The sequence below is a fragment of the Microtus oregoni genome, unplaced genomic scaffold, assembly GCF_018167655.1.
Source record: "Microtus oregoni isolate MIOR12 unplaced genomic scaffold, Mior012 000017F_ref0000208, whole genome shotgun sequence".
Lineage (NCBI taxonomy): Eukaryota > Metazoa > Chordata > Mammalia > Rodentia > Cricetidae > Microtus > Microtus oregoni.
The window spans coordinates 35833190-35853673 of record NW_024543076.1 but is presented as its reverse complement, the minus strand read 5'-3'; positions in this window follow the sequence as shown (position 1 = coordinate 35853673).

Sequence of the window (20484 nt, the reverse complement as noted above, 5' to 3'; positions counted from 1 at the left end):
TTCAGGCTTTCAAGTATAAATCTGTCTATTTAAAATAAAAGTAAAATATGAGTAAGAATGAAAATTACTTGTTATCCCAAATGGTACGCTGAATAAATCTGGAGGAAATATTCCTAGCAGCCACAGACTTGTTAAAACTCTACTTCAGGGTTGGGATAGAGCTCAGTAGTAAATGCTCACTTGTACAACAGGTACAGAGCCCTGGATTCAAGCCGTACTACCTCCCCTTCAAAGCTCTACTTTTCTATGAGACACACGTGTGTTGTTCCAAGGTTTAAGTAAAGAGTGTTAGGAAGATAGATTTTCTGACAAAATATAATTCTGTTTTGTAAAGAAGACAAGAGTAGTGCTTCTGGAACTAAAAGGAGAAACTAAAGGAAGACATTTTTCTGTCCAAATATGGACTTTCTCATAGGTTTAAAATTGATTTCACCACTTCAACTAGTAATGCCTAAGAAACATATATGTCTTGCTACTTTATTTTTTTTTCAGTCAGAAGTATTTTAAAAACTTCTCTGGGATATTAATAGTAATCTATATTGAATAATTAAATTAATGTTGGACTGCTTATTTCTAAAATGTAACCAATTGATCATAGGATCAAATCTTGTATAACAAAATAGCACCATCAAGTGGAAGCAAACTTGAATTTCTGTGGTTATCTCATAGTAGTTCTACAGTTTTTGAAGCATAAAACTAAGTTATATTTATTTATTTATTCTCTGTGATGAAGCCCCACCTCTGAGATGTGTCTAGCTCAGAGCTTCTTCCCTTTAATGGGAGGGGCAACATCTTTTCTCTTATCCTGTAGTATGTCTCTCCTGTATTTATTATAACTTCCGATTTCAAAACTCACATTGTTTTTCTCCAGATACTCTGATTACTATAACAAATACTTTAGAATAATACTAATACTTTCCATTATATTTTAATATATTTTCTAACAAAATAGCAGGTAAAATGTCTGAAGAATGGTATACATGCCTATGGCACATACTAAGTGCTCAATAAAGCCATCAATTTATTGGTTGAAACAGCATATTGAACTTTTTCTTCACATAATATTAGAACAAGTAAAAAAACATGCCACTAATATTCAGTATACTAAATTTAATTTTAAAACAATGAAAAAGCTACAATGCTATTTTCAACTGAGGTGAAGTTAAGACAAAGATAAACAGTAATACACCACGGGTCTCTAGAGCTATCAAAACATTCTTCTTTTTTAAAAAAAAGACAGTATCTTATTTATAAATATAAAAAAAATAAGTAACAGGTGATAAGATGCTTTAGGGTCAATATAAATGAGACTTTAATGCAAATATGGAATTGACTTACCAATGTACACATTATTCTTGGTTCATTTTTCTATCTTTTACATGCTGGGCAGTTCCAACATCACTTATGATCAGCCTCTTGGCTACCTTATAATATTGGAGATGGATGCAGACAGTATAGGATCCTTGTAAAACACTGGCTAAGAGAGTCTCTTATGTATATCTCTGGGGTACATTTTAGAAACTCCAGGAGCTATTTGAGGGGTCCAGTAAAGACTGGAACAGAATTAGAGTTACTTGTCAATTCTACTTAAAATTTATTTGAAATCATAGTGTAGCTTACTATAAATACAACTTTTAGCTGAGTTGGGTAAATAGGGAACAATGGAAAACAGAAAATCCCACTGTGTAATCTGAATGCTCTTGAAAGCCTGAAATTGAGTGTCTACTCCCCTTTCACATAACTCCTTCAGCATCTAGTTACAGTACTGAAGCCTACCTGCTCAGTGCACTTGTTCTAATATCAGAGAAAATACCAAATGAATCTTCATGAATTAACCTCATCAAAAGCTGCTTCGTACACTTGGCTGAAAGCAAAAAGGAGTTTGCATAATCCTGTTTACAGTGCAAGGCAATTGCTTTTTTTTTTCCTACAGCCCTAGTAAAAATCATGATTTAACTTCCTTTTTTTTCCTGTGACATTGTAAAACATAATGGCCCTTATAAAAAGCCTTAGAGATGCCTCTGGAAATATTAGCTCATCTATATGCCCTGGCCCATCTAATTAAATAGGAATTGTATGTCTTCAGTCTGAAACTCTCTTTGATTAAAGTTACTCTGGGAGTAGGACTGAGGAGATAATGAATTTCAGTTACTCTATCTGCAAAATAGCCCATGAAATGGACTTTTTAAAAATATTTTAAATTTAGATAGAAATAATTTAATGAAGATAATTTGAAATATTAGAATTTTCAAAATATTGACAAACTCAGCTTTATAACTCCTGTTCATTAATGAAGACCATGTTTTCTAAGACAATAAGACCTTTTGTGGTCTTGCAGATGCATTTCTGAAAATGATTTCTATTTAATGGTACATTCCATAGCCCTTTTCTGTCCTAGCGACTGTCACTGCCTGTCAGTTCTTATGTGGTGGTGTTGCCTGTGCTGTCAGATCAATTTTTAGAGATAGGGCAAAGTCACAGGAAAATTCAGTAGCGTAGAAAAACCATTAATGTTGAAGGGTCTATGTCTGTTATATTCTCCAATGAAGCAAATCTAACAGGGATTATAATAATGATAAAGCCAAATGTGCAAATAGTCAAGGCAAGCATCATCAATAACCTCTTCTGTATTTTGGTGAAAGATTAGACTGCACAAATGAGCAAATATCGCTTCAGCTTTAGGAATCAGCATTACAGAAATGTAGGAGAGAAAGAAATCAACACAAGTTAACAGGTCAGAGTCCTGCATGAACTTTTCACTCTTGATGAGGTTCTCATTTCCTAGTCTTCAGGTGTTTTACAATCACCATCCCTACTTCTGGCTATCAGTTATCACCTGGACTAAATACACAATGTACACTTATTGGATAATTGGTTTCTATTTACTCACTTTTAACTTTTAATATGCTTAGTAATAATTTAAATAAAAATTTGTACAAAATCAAGACTTTGATGTGGCTTTTCTTATAAAAAGTATGTCATATAAACTTTGCAATACAAACATTTACAAATTAAACAAAAATTTCTCTTGCCTAAGACCTAAAATGTTAACTTTACTTATAAACAAGTTTGGAAAAAGCAGTGTCTAATTAAATACATTTCTGTAGAGAAGTAAGTCATCTATGTCAATGCAGAAAGGAAGATACCCAAACTGGGTCACAGTGTTCCATCCTTTGTAGAAGCCCCAGTAAACGTGGTGGTAAATCACTAGGCATGGAGTTCCCTCTCTCTTTCTCTCACTCACTCACTTTTTCTTTTTTCCCTTTTATTAAAAATAGATTAATTTTCATATCATATTCCAGATAACAGTTTCACCTCCCTATATTCCTCACAGTCCCTCCCATCTCCCTTCACATCCAGATCTACGTCCTTTCTGTCTACCATTAGAAAAGAACAGGCTTCTGAGAGATCACAACCAAGTATGACAAAATAAATAGTAGGAATAAAAAGCAAACAGTAATATCAAGACTGGACACAGACACCCATCAAAAGGAGAAAAATACCCAAGAACAGGTACAAGAGTCAGAAATCCATTCACTCAAACCCAGGAGTTGTAAACTAAGTGTGAACACTTAAACTGGAATCCACAATATATATGCAGAGGACCTGGTGTAGATCTACGTTGATCCAGAAGATCGTTTTCTTTTAGTGTCCCCCATCTCCTCTAGTTCTTACACTCTCCCCATCTTCTCTTCCATGGGATTCCCTGAGGTCTGATGGGAGAGATTTGATGGAGACATCCCGTTTAGATAACTCTTCTTAATGTCTGCCTGTGGGTCTCTGCCTGTTTTTCAATTGCAGGGAATGTTTAACTTAGTTCTGGGCATCTTAACCCAGATGCCCTGAAGAAATATAAGAGAATTAATTCTGCTTTTCTCTGCTCTAGTGCTGTTGGGGAGAGAGCCATTTCTCTGGCTACTTTGTTTCACATTCTTGAGCTTATTTTTATGCTTCATACACGTGACAAACATCCATTAAAACAGACCAGCAACAATGCTAATTTTCATAACAACAAATGTGTAATTTATAAAATATACTACACACACATATAAAGACAATATATATGATAAAGACAAAAATCTCAATTCGTAAGTTAAATAAAAGGTATATGTGATATTTCAAAGGGAAGACACAATGTATTTATAATAAAGTAGAATCTTGTTGTGTCTAGGAGAATTATGAAATTATTATTGTATATCTACCATAAAGTTAAGGGTCACAAGGTTGAAATTAGCAATGGGGTGGGCAGAACTTAAATGCAGGGTCAAGGTGACAAGCAAAGGAAAAGTCTATTCTGGGGTTGTTGGTGGACGTAAACCTGAGTGAATATGACTAGAAGAACTAAAAAGACCAAAACATTGTAGTTGAGGCATGGTGTTCAGAAAGTGAGGAATTAAAAAATGAACCATGTCAAAGAAAATGAGACTCGAGAGAGTAGACAGTATGCAGAGTGTCAGGATATGACTCATTGCCAATTGGCTGGAGATTGCTTATCAGGAGCCTGTTATGCTAATGAGTGTCCCTTGTCACTGACAGTCTGCTATCTTGATTTAGAAACTGTTTGTTCTACTCTACAGACATATTATCTATCAATTATTTCTCAGATCATTCCTTAACCTACCTTTAAATGGAACAGAACTCATTTAAACCACAGTTTCCAAATGAAAAAATGGAGGGAAGGAAGGAAGGGAAAAAAAGAAGGAAGGAAGGAAGGAAGGAAGGAAAGAAGGAAGGAAAGAAGGAAGGAAAGAAGGAAGGAAGGAAGGAAGGAAGACAGCAAATAACAAGATACATGTAGTTTACAATTTTAACAATGGTAGTTTTTTTTCTAAATAATGAACATGTGTTGCAAAAATCATAATGAGCAACAATGCTTCACTTTGTTAGTCTTGGAGAAGGGAATATTTGTTGATTTACTCTGGAGTTTGCTTCATTGTTAAATAGTAATGAAGGAAATAGCAAAATCATACATAGCCAGAATAGTATTATGTAGTTTGCAGAACAATTTACAATACTTTTTTTCTGTAATGACTATCAGTTCAATAATAATTGTTTCATTCCTATAACAGTATATGGTATATATATTATCTACCAGGGAAGCATTGTTCTATGAACTGAATTAAAAGAGTAAACCAGAGATAAAAGTCTTGCCTTCATGAAGTTTATACATGGCACCATCTTTAAAAGTACTGACATTGATAGTCATAACTTTACATTAACACAGTGATGAGGACCACCTAAAAATAAATTTGCTCAATGAAAGAGTAAAATACTTGACCAACTTAAATTACAATCATAGAAAGAATGAAAGCTATCCTAAGAATGTATTTGAATCTGACACCTAAAAGAATGATAAGATAAAACATAGAGGATGGTGTAGAGATGGGATATCCCATTGGTCTTGGCATTGAGAGAGGAAAACTCTAGTGCTGGCTGTTCTGCTTCTCTGACCTTTCAGCTTTTACCCACTAATATTTGATTCCATGTTTTTATTTAGTAAGACAATTTAGATTGTGCTGCTTCTGGCATTTCAACGCGGGGTTGAAATTTATACTTCAAGTTTGAAAAAGCTTTTAAAAAGATTCTAAACACACAAAGACAGAGCCAAACTTCATTTCCTTGGGAGCGTACTGTTTGCTAGCATCAAGCAGAAGCAGTGCTTCTTTAGGAGATGGCTTCTTGACTTGGAGTTAGTGATGCTGTAGGAATTCCTACCTCTAGTAGCCTTTAAGTTACCCGCCCACTTGGGCGTGGCCTATTATACTATTTATGCCTTATGCTGATTTACCACTCTTTTTTCTGGTTGAGTGATTCAGTTGCTGTTCCCCATTCCAGCAAAAGACTGTGATCTGTGAGTCTAGCCCTAAATAAATAACCCTTTAATCTTCTCAATTCTGAGCTAGTGTGAGATTTCTTTCCAGCTTAGGGTAGGCAAGAGACCTGAACCTAGAGGGGGTCCCAGGTGCCCAGGGGGATGTCCGCAGTTAGTGCCTTGGGCAGCTGAGGATAAGGAACCTGAAATGGCCCTATCCTATAACCACACTGATGAATATCTTGCATAACACCATAGAACCTTCATCGGGCGATGGATGGAGATAGAGACAGAGACCCACATTGGAGCACCGGAATAAGCTCCCAAGGTCCCAATGAGGAGGAGAAGGAGGGAGAACATGAGCAAGGAAGTCAAGACCGTGAGGGGTTCACCCACCCACTGAGACAGAGGGACTGATCTATTGGGAGCTCACCAAGGCCAGCTGGACTGGAACTGAAAAAGCATGGGGTAAAACCGGACTCTCTGAACAATGAGGACTGATGAGAAGCCAAAGACAATGGCACTGGGGTTTGATCCTACTTCATGTTCTGGCTTTGTGGGAGCCTAGCCAGTTTGGATGTTCACCTTCCTAGACCTAGATGGAGGGGGGAGGACCTTGGACTTTCCACAGTGCAGGGAACCCTGACTGCTCTTTGGACTGGAGAGGGATGGGGAAAAGAGTGGGGGGAGGGGGAGTGGTGTGGGAGGAAGGGGAGTGAGTCAAATGGGAGGCTGGAAGAAGGCGGATTTTTTTTTTTTATTTTTCAATAAAAAAAAAAGAGTCCTTCTTCATAGCGGCCTCTTTAGCCCTCCTACTGAACAATTAAATGGAGAGAATGAATGGTGGATGGCAAACTACATGGTGGAGGTGGCAGTATGGACCTAGAAGCTTCCCAGAGTTGGAACGGTAAATATACCTCCACCATGAGACTAATCTCTCAGGGAATCAAGGAATGGATGGAACCACCAGTCTTAGTCCTAGTCTAGTCATATGGTCAGAAAAAGACAAAAATATTCAGTAAAAAGAGATTCAGATTTAAAAAAACCTATAAATGTTTTACTGTATGTTTAAAAATATACATAGGCTTGTGAGAGTGAAGAGATGGTATAGTCATTAAAGAGAAATATAATGTTTTAAAATAATAAAGTCTTTGAAAATGGAGTAAAGTAATATAAAAAAGTCAGGAAAATACAAAAAGGGTCTGAATACTGAATGTTATTGTTTTGTCTTTGAATTGTTTGACTTCTGAAAAAGGAGCAACATCTGCTAAGAGTTATTTGTTTATGAATGTTTCTGGATTAATCCTACCTATATATACTTTGAAAATGCCTTGATTTCAAAATTTAAGTAAAAGATATGTAACTTTGGAAAAAGGTTTCTGCTTTAATTTCCACATGAAATGAGAGATGAGAGATTCTAGATGAATTCTAGGTTAAGAAAAATCAGGTTTGATTGAGGAAGACCCCCTGAAAATTTTTTGATAGGAGTGGATGATCCAGATGATCAGAGCAATCTGATGCAATTTCCTTCAAGTTCTACATCCAGGACAGCTTCAAGGCTGCTGTTTGAGATGATACATCCTGACATAATTCAGTCTGGATTTGACCATGATCTTGAATTTTCTTAGGGTCTCGCAAAGATTACAGTACCACCATCATCAGGAATCATTTAGAGAACTATACTCACATACCTAAAAGATGGCTCATGGATATTTATTATCATTTACGAGAGGTTGGGTGTAATTTGGTATTAGTAATGGTCACAAAAAGAAAAAAACCTAAACAAAGGAGATTAGATTCAGGGAACTCATTGTAAAAGAAAAAGGGGTGATATAGAAATATGGTAATGTATGGTAAGATAGAAAGTGAATTCAAGATACAAACTTTGGATTCACCAATATAAGATATATAATGAAGTTTTCTCTTTTAATTTTCAAATGCTAATGGACTAGACATTGTTAATGTAATTATTCCCTATACATATTTGTATATGATTATTGTACTAATTATATGGTTTTTCTTATGTTAGTTATAATCTTTTTGTTTTAGACATAAAAGGGAGATGTGTTGATATTTTGTGATCTAACAAATAAAGCTTGCCTGAAGATCAGAGTACAGAGCTAGCCACACCATTTAGCCATAGAGGTCAAGCAATGATGGCACACATCTTTAATCCCAGCCTTAGGGAGACAGATGCAGACAGATCTTTGACATTAAGGCCACCCTGGACTGCATGAGGTTTCATTAGTCTAAAAAAGAAAGAGAGCCATGCAGTGATGGCTCACAACTTCAATACCAGCATTAGGGAAGGAGAGACAGGAAGTGATATGGCTGGGCAGAGAGAGAAGTATAAGGTGGGAGGAGACAAGAGCTCAAGAGTAAGTCTAAGGTTTCATAGAGACAGCCATCAGGCTGAGGATTCATAGAGATAGGAAATTTCCTATTCACTTGGAGCATTTGGATGGGTAAAAACTCTAGTGGCTGACTGCTCTGCATCTCTGATCTTAAAGCTTTCATTCCCTAATATCCGAGTCCAGGTTTTTATTTAATAAGACTAATTAAAATTGTGCTATAGGATGGACACCTATGCCCTCCACCAGAGTCTGCCTTATTAATTAGCCTCTCTGGGTCTGTGGATTGTAGTATGGTTATCCTTTACTTGAAAACTAATATCCACTTATAAGTGAGTACATTCCATGTTTGTCTTTTGGGGTCTGAGATACCTCAGTCAAGATGATTTTTTTTTCTAGCTTCATCCAATTACCTACATATTTCATAATATCATTTATTTTTTAAACTTAAAAATAATCAAATGTGCAAATGTTCTACATTTTCATTATCCATTTTCAGTTGAGAGCCATATATGTTGTTTCCTGTTTGATACTCGTACGAATAAAACTTCTACGAACATGACAGAGTTGCTGCCCGTGTGATGGATGAATCATACTTCGGGTATATGCCCTAGAGTAGTATAGCTGGGTTTTGAAGTAGATAGACTCTTCATTTTCTAAGGAACAATTTGAGGCTCACAAAATGAAAGGTCCCCCACAGCTGACACCAGCTGGATGGTAAACAAACAGTACCTGGAGAGCCCAGAGGCCTAAGATAGAACCAACCATGATTGGCACTAATGATATTCTGCTATACTCGTAGATTGAAGTTTCAGGCAATTGTCATCAGAGGTGCTTCATTCATCAACTATTAGAAGCAAATTCAGAGACACACGGCCAAACATTAGATAGAGCTTGCAGAATACCAAAGAAGAGGTAGAAGAAGGAGTGTAGGAGCCACAGAGGCAGAGGACACAGAGACCATGATGCACAGGATCAACTAAGCAGGATACAAAGGAACTAACAGAGCCTGCATTGGTCTGTGCTAGGTCCTCTGCATATATGCTATCACTTTGTAGCTTGGTGTTCTCGTGGGACTCCCAACAGTGAGAGTGTGTGATGTTTCTGAATCTTTTGCCTGATCTTGAGACCCTTTTCCCCTATTGGGTTTCCTTGTCTATCCTTGGCATGAGAGTTTATTCCTAGTCTTACTGCAACTTGTTATGCCATGCTCAATTGATATCTCCAGGATGCTTGCTTTTATCTGAATGAAAATGGAGAAAATATGGCCCCAGGGAAGAGAGCAAGGGGGGGGTAGGAGTAGTGGAGAAAGGGGAAACAGAAGTCAAAATGCAGTATATTAGAGAAGAATAAAGAAAAAATAAATAATGGAAGTTAGAGGATTAAGGTGGAAACAACATTTCAATGAAAAGATTGGGAGTATTCAAAATTTCTTCATTTTGGCAGAAGCACAGGTAACTGTATAACTGTATAGTTTAGAAGGTGGGCATAAAGCACAGAGCAGAAGGGTGGACATGATTGATAAGGCAGGGGTAAAGATCAGAGAAGATAACCATGCTGATCAAGAAATATAGAGGTGGCCTTATTTTCTATTGGGATCCATATTCCCCATTCAGTTCATGTTGGTGGTAGAAGTACCTCCTCAACTGTGATCCTCACTTTTCCTCATTTTATATGAAGCCTTCTGAGATAAGGAATGTTAGTTCAGAAAACTGGGAGCTGGATAAATCTATTAAGATCCCATGGTCAACTAAGTTTCATTAATGCTCATTCCTGCTAGCAGACAATTTTTTTTTTCAGTTAGATCAGATAAGGGCAGAGGTTATGGCCTTTGACTCTTCATTTTTGGAAAAAGTTTGGCATAATATATAAAGGCTAGTTGATTCCTCTTGTATGCCCACAGAAGCCTTAATTGGCAAAGTGGTATTTTTAATTGTTATTCTTTTTAAATGCCTCCTGCAGCATATTCAAAAGCAGCAGGCAGCAACTGAGGTGACTCTTCAGGTGTTATTGGGTTTTAGACATCCCTCCAGGGATGAATGCTTTTTGAAAGCTAGTAGTCAATGACAGATAAAAAGCTTATTCAGAAGACCAATCTAAGACAGGCACAATCTGATTGCTGCAACCTCCTGAGGCAGGGGCTACAAGGCCTGAGCAAAGACCTCTGATTCCTGCTGAGTGTCCAAGTAATATAAAAAGGTGGATATATAGGAAGATAAGGCCTAAAAGGCCAAAAGAAGAGCCAGAATGGAGTTTGCCTTAAGGTCTAGCAACATACACCATCAGAGGTCCTGATTATGCTTAGTCAGTGAGGGGAAACCCCATAATATCAACAGATTGGAATACTGCCTGGAGGTTGAAGGTAGGGAATATAAGTGTCTTCCCATTATTAAATAAACAAGTCTGCTGTTTGCCTTTTACCTGACTCCCTATGTCTATGCCATTGACACAGCACCTTCTTACCTCCTTCCGCAAGGGAATGGTTAGGACCCAGCAACATGTCTGGAGGTAATGAAACCTTGAACAGTCAGGGTTTATATAGAGGAAGTACATGTCATTGAAGGAAATATTGGAATGGGGTCTTCAGGTCTCTCTATAATTATATTTCAACCACCAAGATATAAACAGCTTTCTTCCTGTTATCATCTTTCAAAACACTATACATTGACCTAGACCAAGACATCAACTGACAGTGAATATGAATAGAAACATTAAAAATAGTAAGCCAAACTAAATATCTGTTCCTGCAAGTTAATGATGCTTACTTGTATTTCTACGTCCTCAGAAGATTGGGTAGGAGAAGTGATTTGAGATCGTCATGGGCTACACAGTTAATCCTGTTTCAAAAATAAAACAATTCAACTGGTATTCTCAGGTGTTTTCTGTGAATGACAGGATGTTGACAATGTGTCTCACTCATTATATGAAATGAGAACATGGTGTTGGACAAGGCTGGACAGGTTCCAGGGTGACAGCCAAAGTTAATTTTTCAATGAGAAATAGCAATGCCTTTGTAGAGTCTCTTTATTTCCTTCTGCTCCTGACTTTCTCATATTTACAATTTGTGTGTGTGTGTGTGTGTGTAAATGTATATGAATGACTAGAAGTAAGTGAAAATAGCTTAGAACATTCAATTCTAACAAAAAACTAAAGGTCAAATGAAATATTGAGTAGTAATAAAGGTGAAAAGAGTATAAAAGAAAATAATAAGCTAACTTTCTTAGCTAAATTGAAGAAAGAATAGCATATCTGTTTAATGTCAGACTGTAGAAGTCTTGCTGACTTCTTGGGCTTTCCCTTTCATGTGCAGTAAAGCAAGCATATTCAGAACAACTGATACGCATAACTAGATTGTGAGCAATACTCTTTTCCAGTTACCACTGAAGAACTCCATGATCTTAGGGTAATATTCTAGGAGTTGTTATTACTCATTCCACAAAATGACAATAGACCCTAAATAAGCCTATTTTAATTTAAGAGATATTCAAAACTCACCAGCTCACCAGATATTAATTCTTTATTAATATTATAGAAAATCTGGTTACTCATGTTAGTAAGTAATCTCTAACCTAAAAGACAACCAATAGTAATTATTTTATTGTGACAATTAATTTAACATTATTTTTTTACCTTTAGATGAGGTGAAACTTTTTTAATAACTGAAAGTTTAAACAATTTTTAAGCTTCTTAACTAATTTAACTAGGGAATCAGTTTTTGGTGGAAAGTATTTTAAAATTTTACTTCTATATATTCCCCAGTGTATACACGTGTTCTCATATAGAATCTTCTCATAATTAAATTTCCCTATTTTTAAAAATTAATTCTACCCTTGATGAAGTGTACTTGTTTCCAACAACAAATTTTATATATTCATGAGTTAAAGAAAATTTAAATTTTACTTAAACATCAGATATCAGATAGTAACACCATTAACAGGATTGTGAAAAATGAACACCAACTCCCTGAGAGGATGAATAAGGCATATAATTTAATTCAATAGTTTGATATTGTCCCATGTAAAGCTTCTTCTTGAAATAAGGGAACATTGGGATGTTCAAATGACCTGTCTATCAGCCTTATTAATGGAGATAAATCTACCATCCCCCAGCACCTTCAAACAGAAAAGAATGGTTTGATGGGCATTTACTAGAGAGACAGCATAACTCCTATATGCTGTCTGATACAATGTATGATTCTGATGCCATATCTTCCCATTGTCATGTACAGACACTACCTAAAAGCATGGTGATATAATCTCTAGTTGCCTCTGTGGCTCATTTCAGGTTGATATATTTCTGTGAAGAGTTCATTAAAATTTTTATGATGGAATACTTTTAAATCATAGTACATTCTTTAAAGGTGACTACTCCATAACAAAATCTTTCTTTTGCAAACAATTATTTTAATTGAGGATGAGCTAATAACAATGGATAAAATTGCTTTAATATTTATTAAACATTTAATCAAATATAACACAACTCTCTCATCTATAAATAATATTCTCTTCTGATATAATAATGTACCAGACTTTTGATTAATAATTATTGGCTAGACTTTTCAGCTGTATTCTTACTGATTTTAGGATTTTCTGTCATCTTTGTCTAATACTGAAACAACTTGAACACAAACTTATTGATTACCTTCTGAATATCAAACCGCAACAAGTGTATAATATGTTAAAATACTTTTACATATATTTATGAAATTTATGGAAGTTTTAGGCTTACAATAACAAACAAAAAAGCAAATGGGATAGTTTCCAGCCATCACTATTTAGTTTTCCATAATACTATCATTTCACTTACCATCTTTGTCATCAAGGAGCAAAGAGAAGTAGTGTTTGTTTGCTGAAGTTTAAGCTTAAATCAGTTACTTACTTACATTGTAATATAATGTGGTTTTCTCTTCCATGATCTAACCAAGAATATAATGCCAGGTATCTTTCATGTATCCTTAAGTTATTCGTAAATGTTACTTCTAAAAATCTCATATTAGGTATTACCAAATATTGTTTGGAAGCCTTAATTTCAAATGAATTTTCATGAACTTTTTAAAATATATACACTATATATAATTAACACAATTACACAAAGTTCATTGTATTATAATATGTCAAGAGTTCATCTGATTAAAGTGAATGAAAAATAAGATTTTTGATTATTTCATACATGAAAACTTTATGTGTACCATCTCTACTCCTATTTTTCCCTTCCAATTCTTCAAGTGTCACCTTTTTCCCATTCAAACCCATAACCTCATCTTTAATTAGTATTGTTATTTATGTCTATATAAACATAAATACAACCTGATGAATTTATTTAGCATTGTTTGTACGAAGCTGTATTTAAGACTGACTACTAGGAATTGGGTGACTTTGCTAAAAGATTGTCCCTGAAGAAGACTAAATCTGACTATCACAGTCATTAGTTGTTTTTCAATTAAATATAAGGCCTTAGGATATTTCTCCTATCCATATTGCATGTCAACTGATGGATTATGTACAATTTTTTAAAGAGACTTTATCTTTGAGATTTCATGAGTGCAACTTCCCTGTCTTATGTAGAAGGGACTATCACTGCAGATGTCACAGTCCTCTGGCTCTTAAAATCTTTCTGCCTCTCCTTGCACTATGTTATTGGATCTGTAAGTGTAGCGATTGTATTTTAGATATATCAACTGACGTTAGAAATTCCATGTTCAGTTGTTCTCTGTATTTTGAGTAATTGTGAATTTCTGTAATAATCTCCTATTTGTGTATCTAAAGAACTTGGTATCCTATTTCAGTGACTCTTGCATGTTCACGTTCATCGCTGCTCCATTCACAATAGCTACCAAATATAATTAACCTATATGTTTGACAACATGTACAAAGTAATAGTACTAAGCTAAAAATGAAATTTATAGGTAAGTAGATGGAACTTACAAAAAACACAAGGTGAGGTAACTTGGGCACAGAAAAGCAAACAATGCATATTCTCCCTCATATGTGGATCTTGACTTTAAATCTGGCACAAGCAGAAGCCAGAAAGGGGCCCTTATAGTACATACAGATTAAGGGAGAGGAAATAATAAATTGTAGGTAAAATGAAAGGACAGGAGTAGAATATTGAAGGTAGATAGGCTTTAGGTACAAATGGCAAAGGAACATTGAGGACTCACACTCTGTAGAGGAAGGCTAATCCAAGGGAAGGGTATATAAAGTTACATATGCAATGTTATTATCTCATAAGCCAGTAGAGATATGAATGGATAGATAATAAAATATGTGTTGCCCTAGTTAGGCTTGCTTGTTTGTATTTTGAGCCAGGGTTTCTCTATGTAACCTTGGTACTAGAACTTGCTCTGTACACCAGGTTGGCTAGTCAAGACAGGCCTTAAATTCAGAGAAGTCTGCCTATCTTTGCCTACTAAGTGCTGTGATTTAATGCGTGTACCACCATCACCTAACCATCCTAGTTAGTCATTAATTAGCCTGCATGGCCTAAAGTCACATTAGAAGGAAGTCTTGGTTTAGGGAATGAGATACTGATCTATCTATAACTGTACAGAATCTTTTTAGTTTCATGATGTTCTACTTTTCATTTTATTGTCTAAAGAGGGGAAATGTAGTCCTGTTCAGAAAGTTCTTTCCTAAATAAACACTTTTTTGTAGGGTAATATCTACATTTTCTTCTAGCAGTTTTAGCATTTCAGGTTTCAAACTGAGATGTTGTATTTACTCAGAGTCAATTTTTGTTCAAAGTGATAGATATATGTCAGTTTTCATTTATTTGCATTTAAACATCCAGTTTTCTCAGTAACGTAAGATATACTACTCTTTGGCATAGGCCCGAAAGACTCAACATCCTACTCCACAGATACTAGCATAGTCATTTTCATTGTCATTTATTCACAATAGTTACCAAATGGAAGCAACCTCAATATTCTTTACTGGGTAAATTGGTAATGAAAATGTAGCATGTATATTCATTGGCATAGTATTTAGTTATGAAGAAAAATAAAATCAAGAAATTTGCTGGAAAATGAATGGAAATTGAAAAGATTATATTGAATGAGGTAACTCAGGCCCAGAAAGAAAACACTAAATTCCCTCTCTCATCTACAGACCTTGACTCAAAACTTTAGATGTGCCTTTAGTAATAATAGAATACAGAGAAACAAACAGGGACTGTGGAGGGAGATACAGAATAAGGAAGGCTCTAATTGCAGAAGGAGATCAATAGAGGACGAGAGAGAGAGGGGTGAGAGGCAAATAAAACTAAAGGTATTTGAATAATTCTCAAGGAATCATACTGTTGCATATTTACCCAAAATTATATATAATATCATATGTGCCAAATGGAGAGTAAAAGTTCACTAAGGCGCTCCACCCTGTATCAATTTTACACATAAACATTTCTCTCTTAATTCATAGTCTTTCTTTCCTTGTCTCCTGGGGTTTTTGCCAATATCATAATACAAAACATAGTCCAACTTTTAGAAAGTTTTACAGTCTTTAAAGTGTACAATATTATAAAATCCAAGATATCTTTAAAAATCCCAAGTCTCCTTACCGTGATCCTGTAAAGTCAAAAATAATTTATCTACTTTTCTATTCCAAAAGGTACAACTCGGACATACGAACAATCAGAGTGATGCAAAACAGAATCTAGCAGTACAAACCCATATTTTGTATTTGGTGTTCAACATTTAAGACACAATGTGTTTCTAGCAGTACAAACCCATATTCTGTGTCTGGTGTTCAACGTCTAAGACACACTCAATGTGTAGTTGTTAATTTCCAAATGTCTGGGTTGTTACCCTTCTCCGGTTCTGCCATCTGTATGATACACCTTGTCACATGGGCTTAGGTTGGCTCCACTTCATGCCTACTTCTGTCCTTTCTTACCATTCCATGACCTGGGATCACTGATACCACTGCCTCCCTATTTTAGCTTATGCCTTTACTAGTGATCTCTTCTAGCCTCTTCACGAGGTTGCTGACATGCCATGCAATGCTACTTTCCATGATCCCTGCAATCCTGCAGTCTTCTGGCCTTCAAAACCAGAACCATGAAAGATGTTCTTAAACCCAGTACAGTATCTCCATCTTGAGATAGCCTTTGCTCCCAAGGACCTCAGCTTCTGTCAGCTGACCATGAAGAAATAACCTTCTGTCATCCTAGGGAAGCACCTCAATGGTTCTGATTGCTGTTTAGTCACAGCTGGTGCATCAGCTGATCAGCATACACACATTCTTAGTTAAACAATCCACATACAGACCCTCTCTAAAGTCTTGAGTGCATGCTGGTTTCCCTGTGAGTCCTGACAAATGAGGCTCCATTGTCTACATTTCTCTCTACATTCTACTCCTCCATGTTCCCAGTAAAATATCCCATTAAGTTATAAGCATTCCAGGATGCTCAAAGTTCTAAAATGCCCCCCAAATACTACAATGAAATAGTCCAGATACATAAAATCACAAGTATACAAATTCATAACAGCAATATCCTACTCTTGGTACAAATTTCTGTTGTATTTTTATCTTATTTTGATGAAATAAAACCTCTTTAACCAAAGAAATTTCCTGACACAAACAGTTTATTTCCACTTACACATTTCAGTCTGTTACTCAGAGAAGTCAGAACTGGAACTCAAGCAAGAACTTGCTAAGGAAACCATGGAGGAACTATGCTTGGCTGGCTCACTGTCCGGTATTACTGTCTTGTAAGGCTAAGGACCACCTGACCATGGAATGTTGCTTCTAATAGTGGACTTGATCTCTTCTATCCGTTAATAATTTTCTACAAGATAATGTTTACAAAATGATAAATAAAACTATGGATGATCTAAGTGGGGTGAGGCATTCCATTTTGCAAGAAATCTTTTAGGGTCATGAAGCTAATACATCAAAGTAGCTTCAGGCAAATCAACAAAATTTACTAGGCTCCTACCTCCCCAACTATATATAAGTAGTAATGACTGCTGAGAGACACTGAGCTGAATGGGAAAAGCAGACACCAGTCAAATTTTCTAGAAAAGACTCAGACCAACTGGTCTACCCAGAAAGGACACTCCTCAGCCTATTGAGCTGCCTGTAGCTTGTGCAGTGCATTCTGGATTTTCAGTTTTCATGCTTTGATCACACAGGTGTCTGAGTCATTTCTGGTCCTTTAAGCAACCCGTCATCCATAGTCCTTTACGTATTACAAATAAAACCCATTGCTTCAGTAAGCTGGACACTGGCATAATCTGTACTTTTGTCTCTCCTTAATTCCTGATATGGAACCAAGTGAGTAGATCTTTGCTCACATCTTCCCACAGAGAGTGCCACACAGAAGTTATATACGTACAGGAAATAACAGAAGACAAATTTAATTTAAACTACATAGCTAGAGTGAGCACAGCATGAAAATGAAAGAGAGTTTGGGGTAGATAAGGATTAGGCGCGTGCTTTGGGGTAGGGATAGAAATTACACATTTTGCAATAGTATTTGTTTGAGAGCATGTCTCTATTTTTATTAAGAGTAAAGCAGTATTTACTTCGGTTTCTACTCTGAAATGAATGTCTACCTGTCCTGGTGGCAATGCTTCTAAACAGTAAGGATCAGTTAAAGCTTTTACTTCTGTGAGAAATATCCTCAGGGAAAATCTTGTTTTTCTTTGGAATCTAGGAGGTACCTTTAAAAAAACAAAAGAAACAAAACAAAAACAACCATTTGTATTTCTTGCTCAGAATTTTACACAAGATTTAATAAACAAAACCATTTTTAGAAGCCTTGTCTGCGTGACTTACCTGTTTATTTAGTCAGCTCTGTAAGAAAATCCTGTGACTGTGTAGGTTTGCACAGTTCCAGGCCCTGAATGTTAGTTCCTACAATACTTGAATTCTATTCTAGTTAGTTTTGTCAAATGAGAAGTATATATTAAAATTAAAGAACCCTCAAATTTTACTTAACAGGTACTCTGCTAACAGGAAGAGAAAGCCACTTTTGTTTGGGGTAAAGAACTAACAAGGTGCTCCTCCCAAAAGTCTCTAACAAGACTCATATTATTGCTGGTGTTCTGTAAGTTCATCAAGAGTACAGGCTGTATAGAGTTTTCTTCTAAGACCAAACAAAGTGTCCTATTAAGAGAACCTTCCTAATTTGAAGCAAAACTAGTTTATATTCCCACAGATCTCTAACAAGCTCTGTGTATGGTCTTGGATTATGGACAAGGAAAAATCAATAGCTCACTGTCTCAAAGGCACTTATATAGATTATGAATCACAGCCAGGAAGTTGTCAGTGATTTCAGCTGCCAACAGTGCTTCTGCAGGGATATTTGATACCTCATATTCTTTTAATGTGAGGTTTTCATATGAAATAGAACGGGTCACTTTTGGACTAAACTGTTAAGAGAATTTCAAATACACCAATGTGAGCACAAACACAGCTTGGTTCCAGATGGTAATAAAAATGCACCTTTCCCCATAACCTGCATGCCGTGACAAGATAGATCTACAAAATACCCCCTGCCACTGTCACTTTTTACTTTCTTCTCTTCCTGACTCTATCTACACACACAGAGCACAGAGCTTTAGCAGGGATAGATCATGTTCATCTAAACCACTATTTGTGACTAATCACTATTTGTGAGTTATCAAGGGATATACAAAATAGACATAACTCTGTAGTCATAATGAATTTCAGGGTTTTAAGTTCACCTGTCTTCATTGATGGATAATGAATCTAACTGAGACCCAGAGAGAAGTGACTCAGCTGGAGGAGTCCATGTAGGTATTAGTAACAAGAGTACAGTCTTGTCATGAATTCTGTTCATCTAAGCTACTTCATCAGCCACTTGATATACAGTTCTTAGATGAAAACATGTTATTATTCTCAATAACATATAAGTAAAGAGATAGCATGTTTATTTCTGTCCAGAGTAGCCAAGGCTTGGAATAAACCAATGGATCTATTAATAGATAAATATATAAAGTGAAGGTTACAAAAGTGCACAACAGAATATTATTTGCCCATTAAAAATAATAGAGGATATCATTTGTTCAAAATGAGAGGAACTGATAAGCGTTGTTAAGTGACATGTATGAGGTGCAGAAGACGTATGTTGTGAAGGCCCAAAAATGTGAGCTTATTTCCTCCTTGATCAAAGGCCAGAGAGTTGGAACTTACCTCTATTTCTTTAAGGTTATTGTCTGTTTTTACCTCAAACAAAGGTCCCACCTAGATTTATACCAGAGTTCTGCTCTGTCAAGGTTATTGTCAACAGGCGTTGGCAATAACATCGAGACCTTGTACATCAGGAATAGAGAAGTAAATATGTTTCTACTCCAAACAAAAGTCTAAGGATACAACTAAGTTCTTATGCCCTTAAGAAGATAACAATGGATTCCAGCCAGGGAGTAGTTTGCCTACAGAATGTTTTGGTCTAGGCTGTGAGTGTGAATTATTTTGTTCTAGCAATAGAATGTTTAACTGTGAATGTAGCTAGTAACCTTCAACTGGTTTGTTCATTTCCTTGTATCATGTTAATGCAGTTTTTTTAAAATCTTACTCTTACCTTTTGGGGTCAGGAGAATTCTAAGCTATTGAAAGTTAAACTCGGGCAATTTCAGTATTTACTGGAACTCCCTCCTGGTGCCATCTATGTTTTTGTTTTATTATTTTATTCAACTCTTTATTTATTTTTCTGATCCCCATGTACCCTGGAAAGAGGTATTTTTGTCAAGGCTGGTCTCTGAAATTATGTTCTGTTTCACAGAAATCAGTGTTAGAATAACGCTTTCTAGAAACTAGAAGGAGAAGGAGAAGATATACGTTACATAATTGTAACATGGGGGCCTGCTCTTGGGGTTTCTGTCCTGCCTGGTTCCCACAGCTAATTAGCCCCAAAGAAAATCACACAGAGGTCTCCATAAGATTATAAACTGATTGGCCCATTAACTCAGGCTTCTTATTAGTTCTTGTAGCTTATTCTGTCAATCATGTTTTAAATTAGCAATGATTGGCCAGGCAGGAAGTATAGGTGGGTAAACCGGACAGGAAGTAGAACAGGGAAGGATCCCATTCCTCTCCAGTCCAGCTCAGACCACCAAAGAAGCAAGATGTGACCTACCCCAGCTGAGAAATGTACTGAGCTATCTAGCTAACATAGATATGAATAACGGGATAATATAAGCTACAAAAACTAATAAGAAGACTGAGCTAATGGGCCAATCAATTTTATAACTTATGGAGAGCTCTGTGTGATTTTCTTTGTGGCTAAACAGCTGTGGGAACCGGGCAGGCCCTCATGTTACATATTATGGGTACCAAGCAACTGTTGAATGCAAGGGAC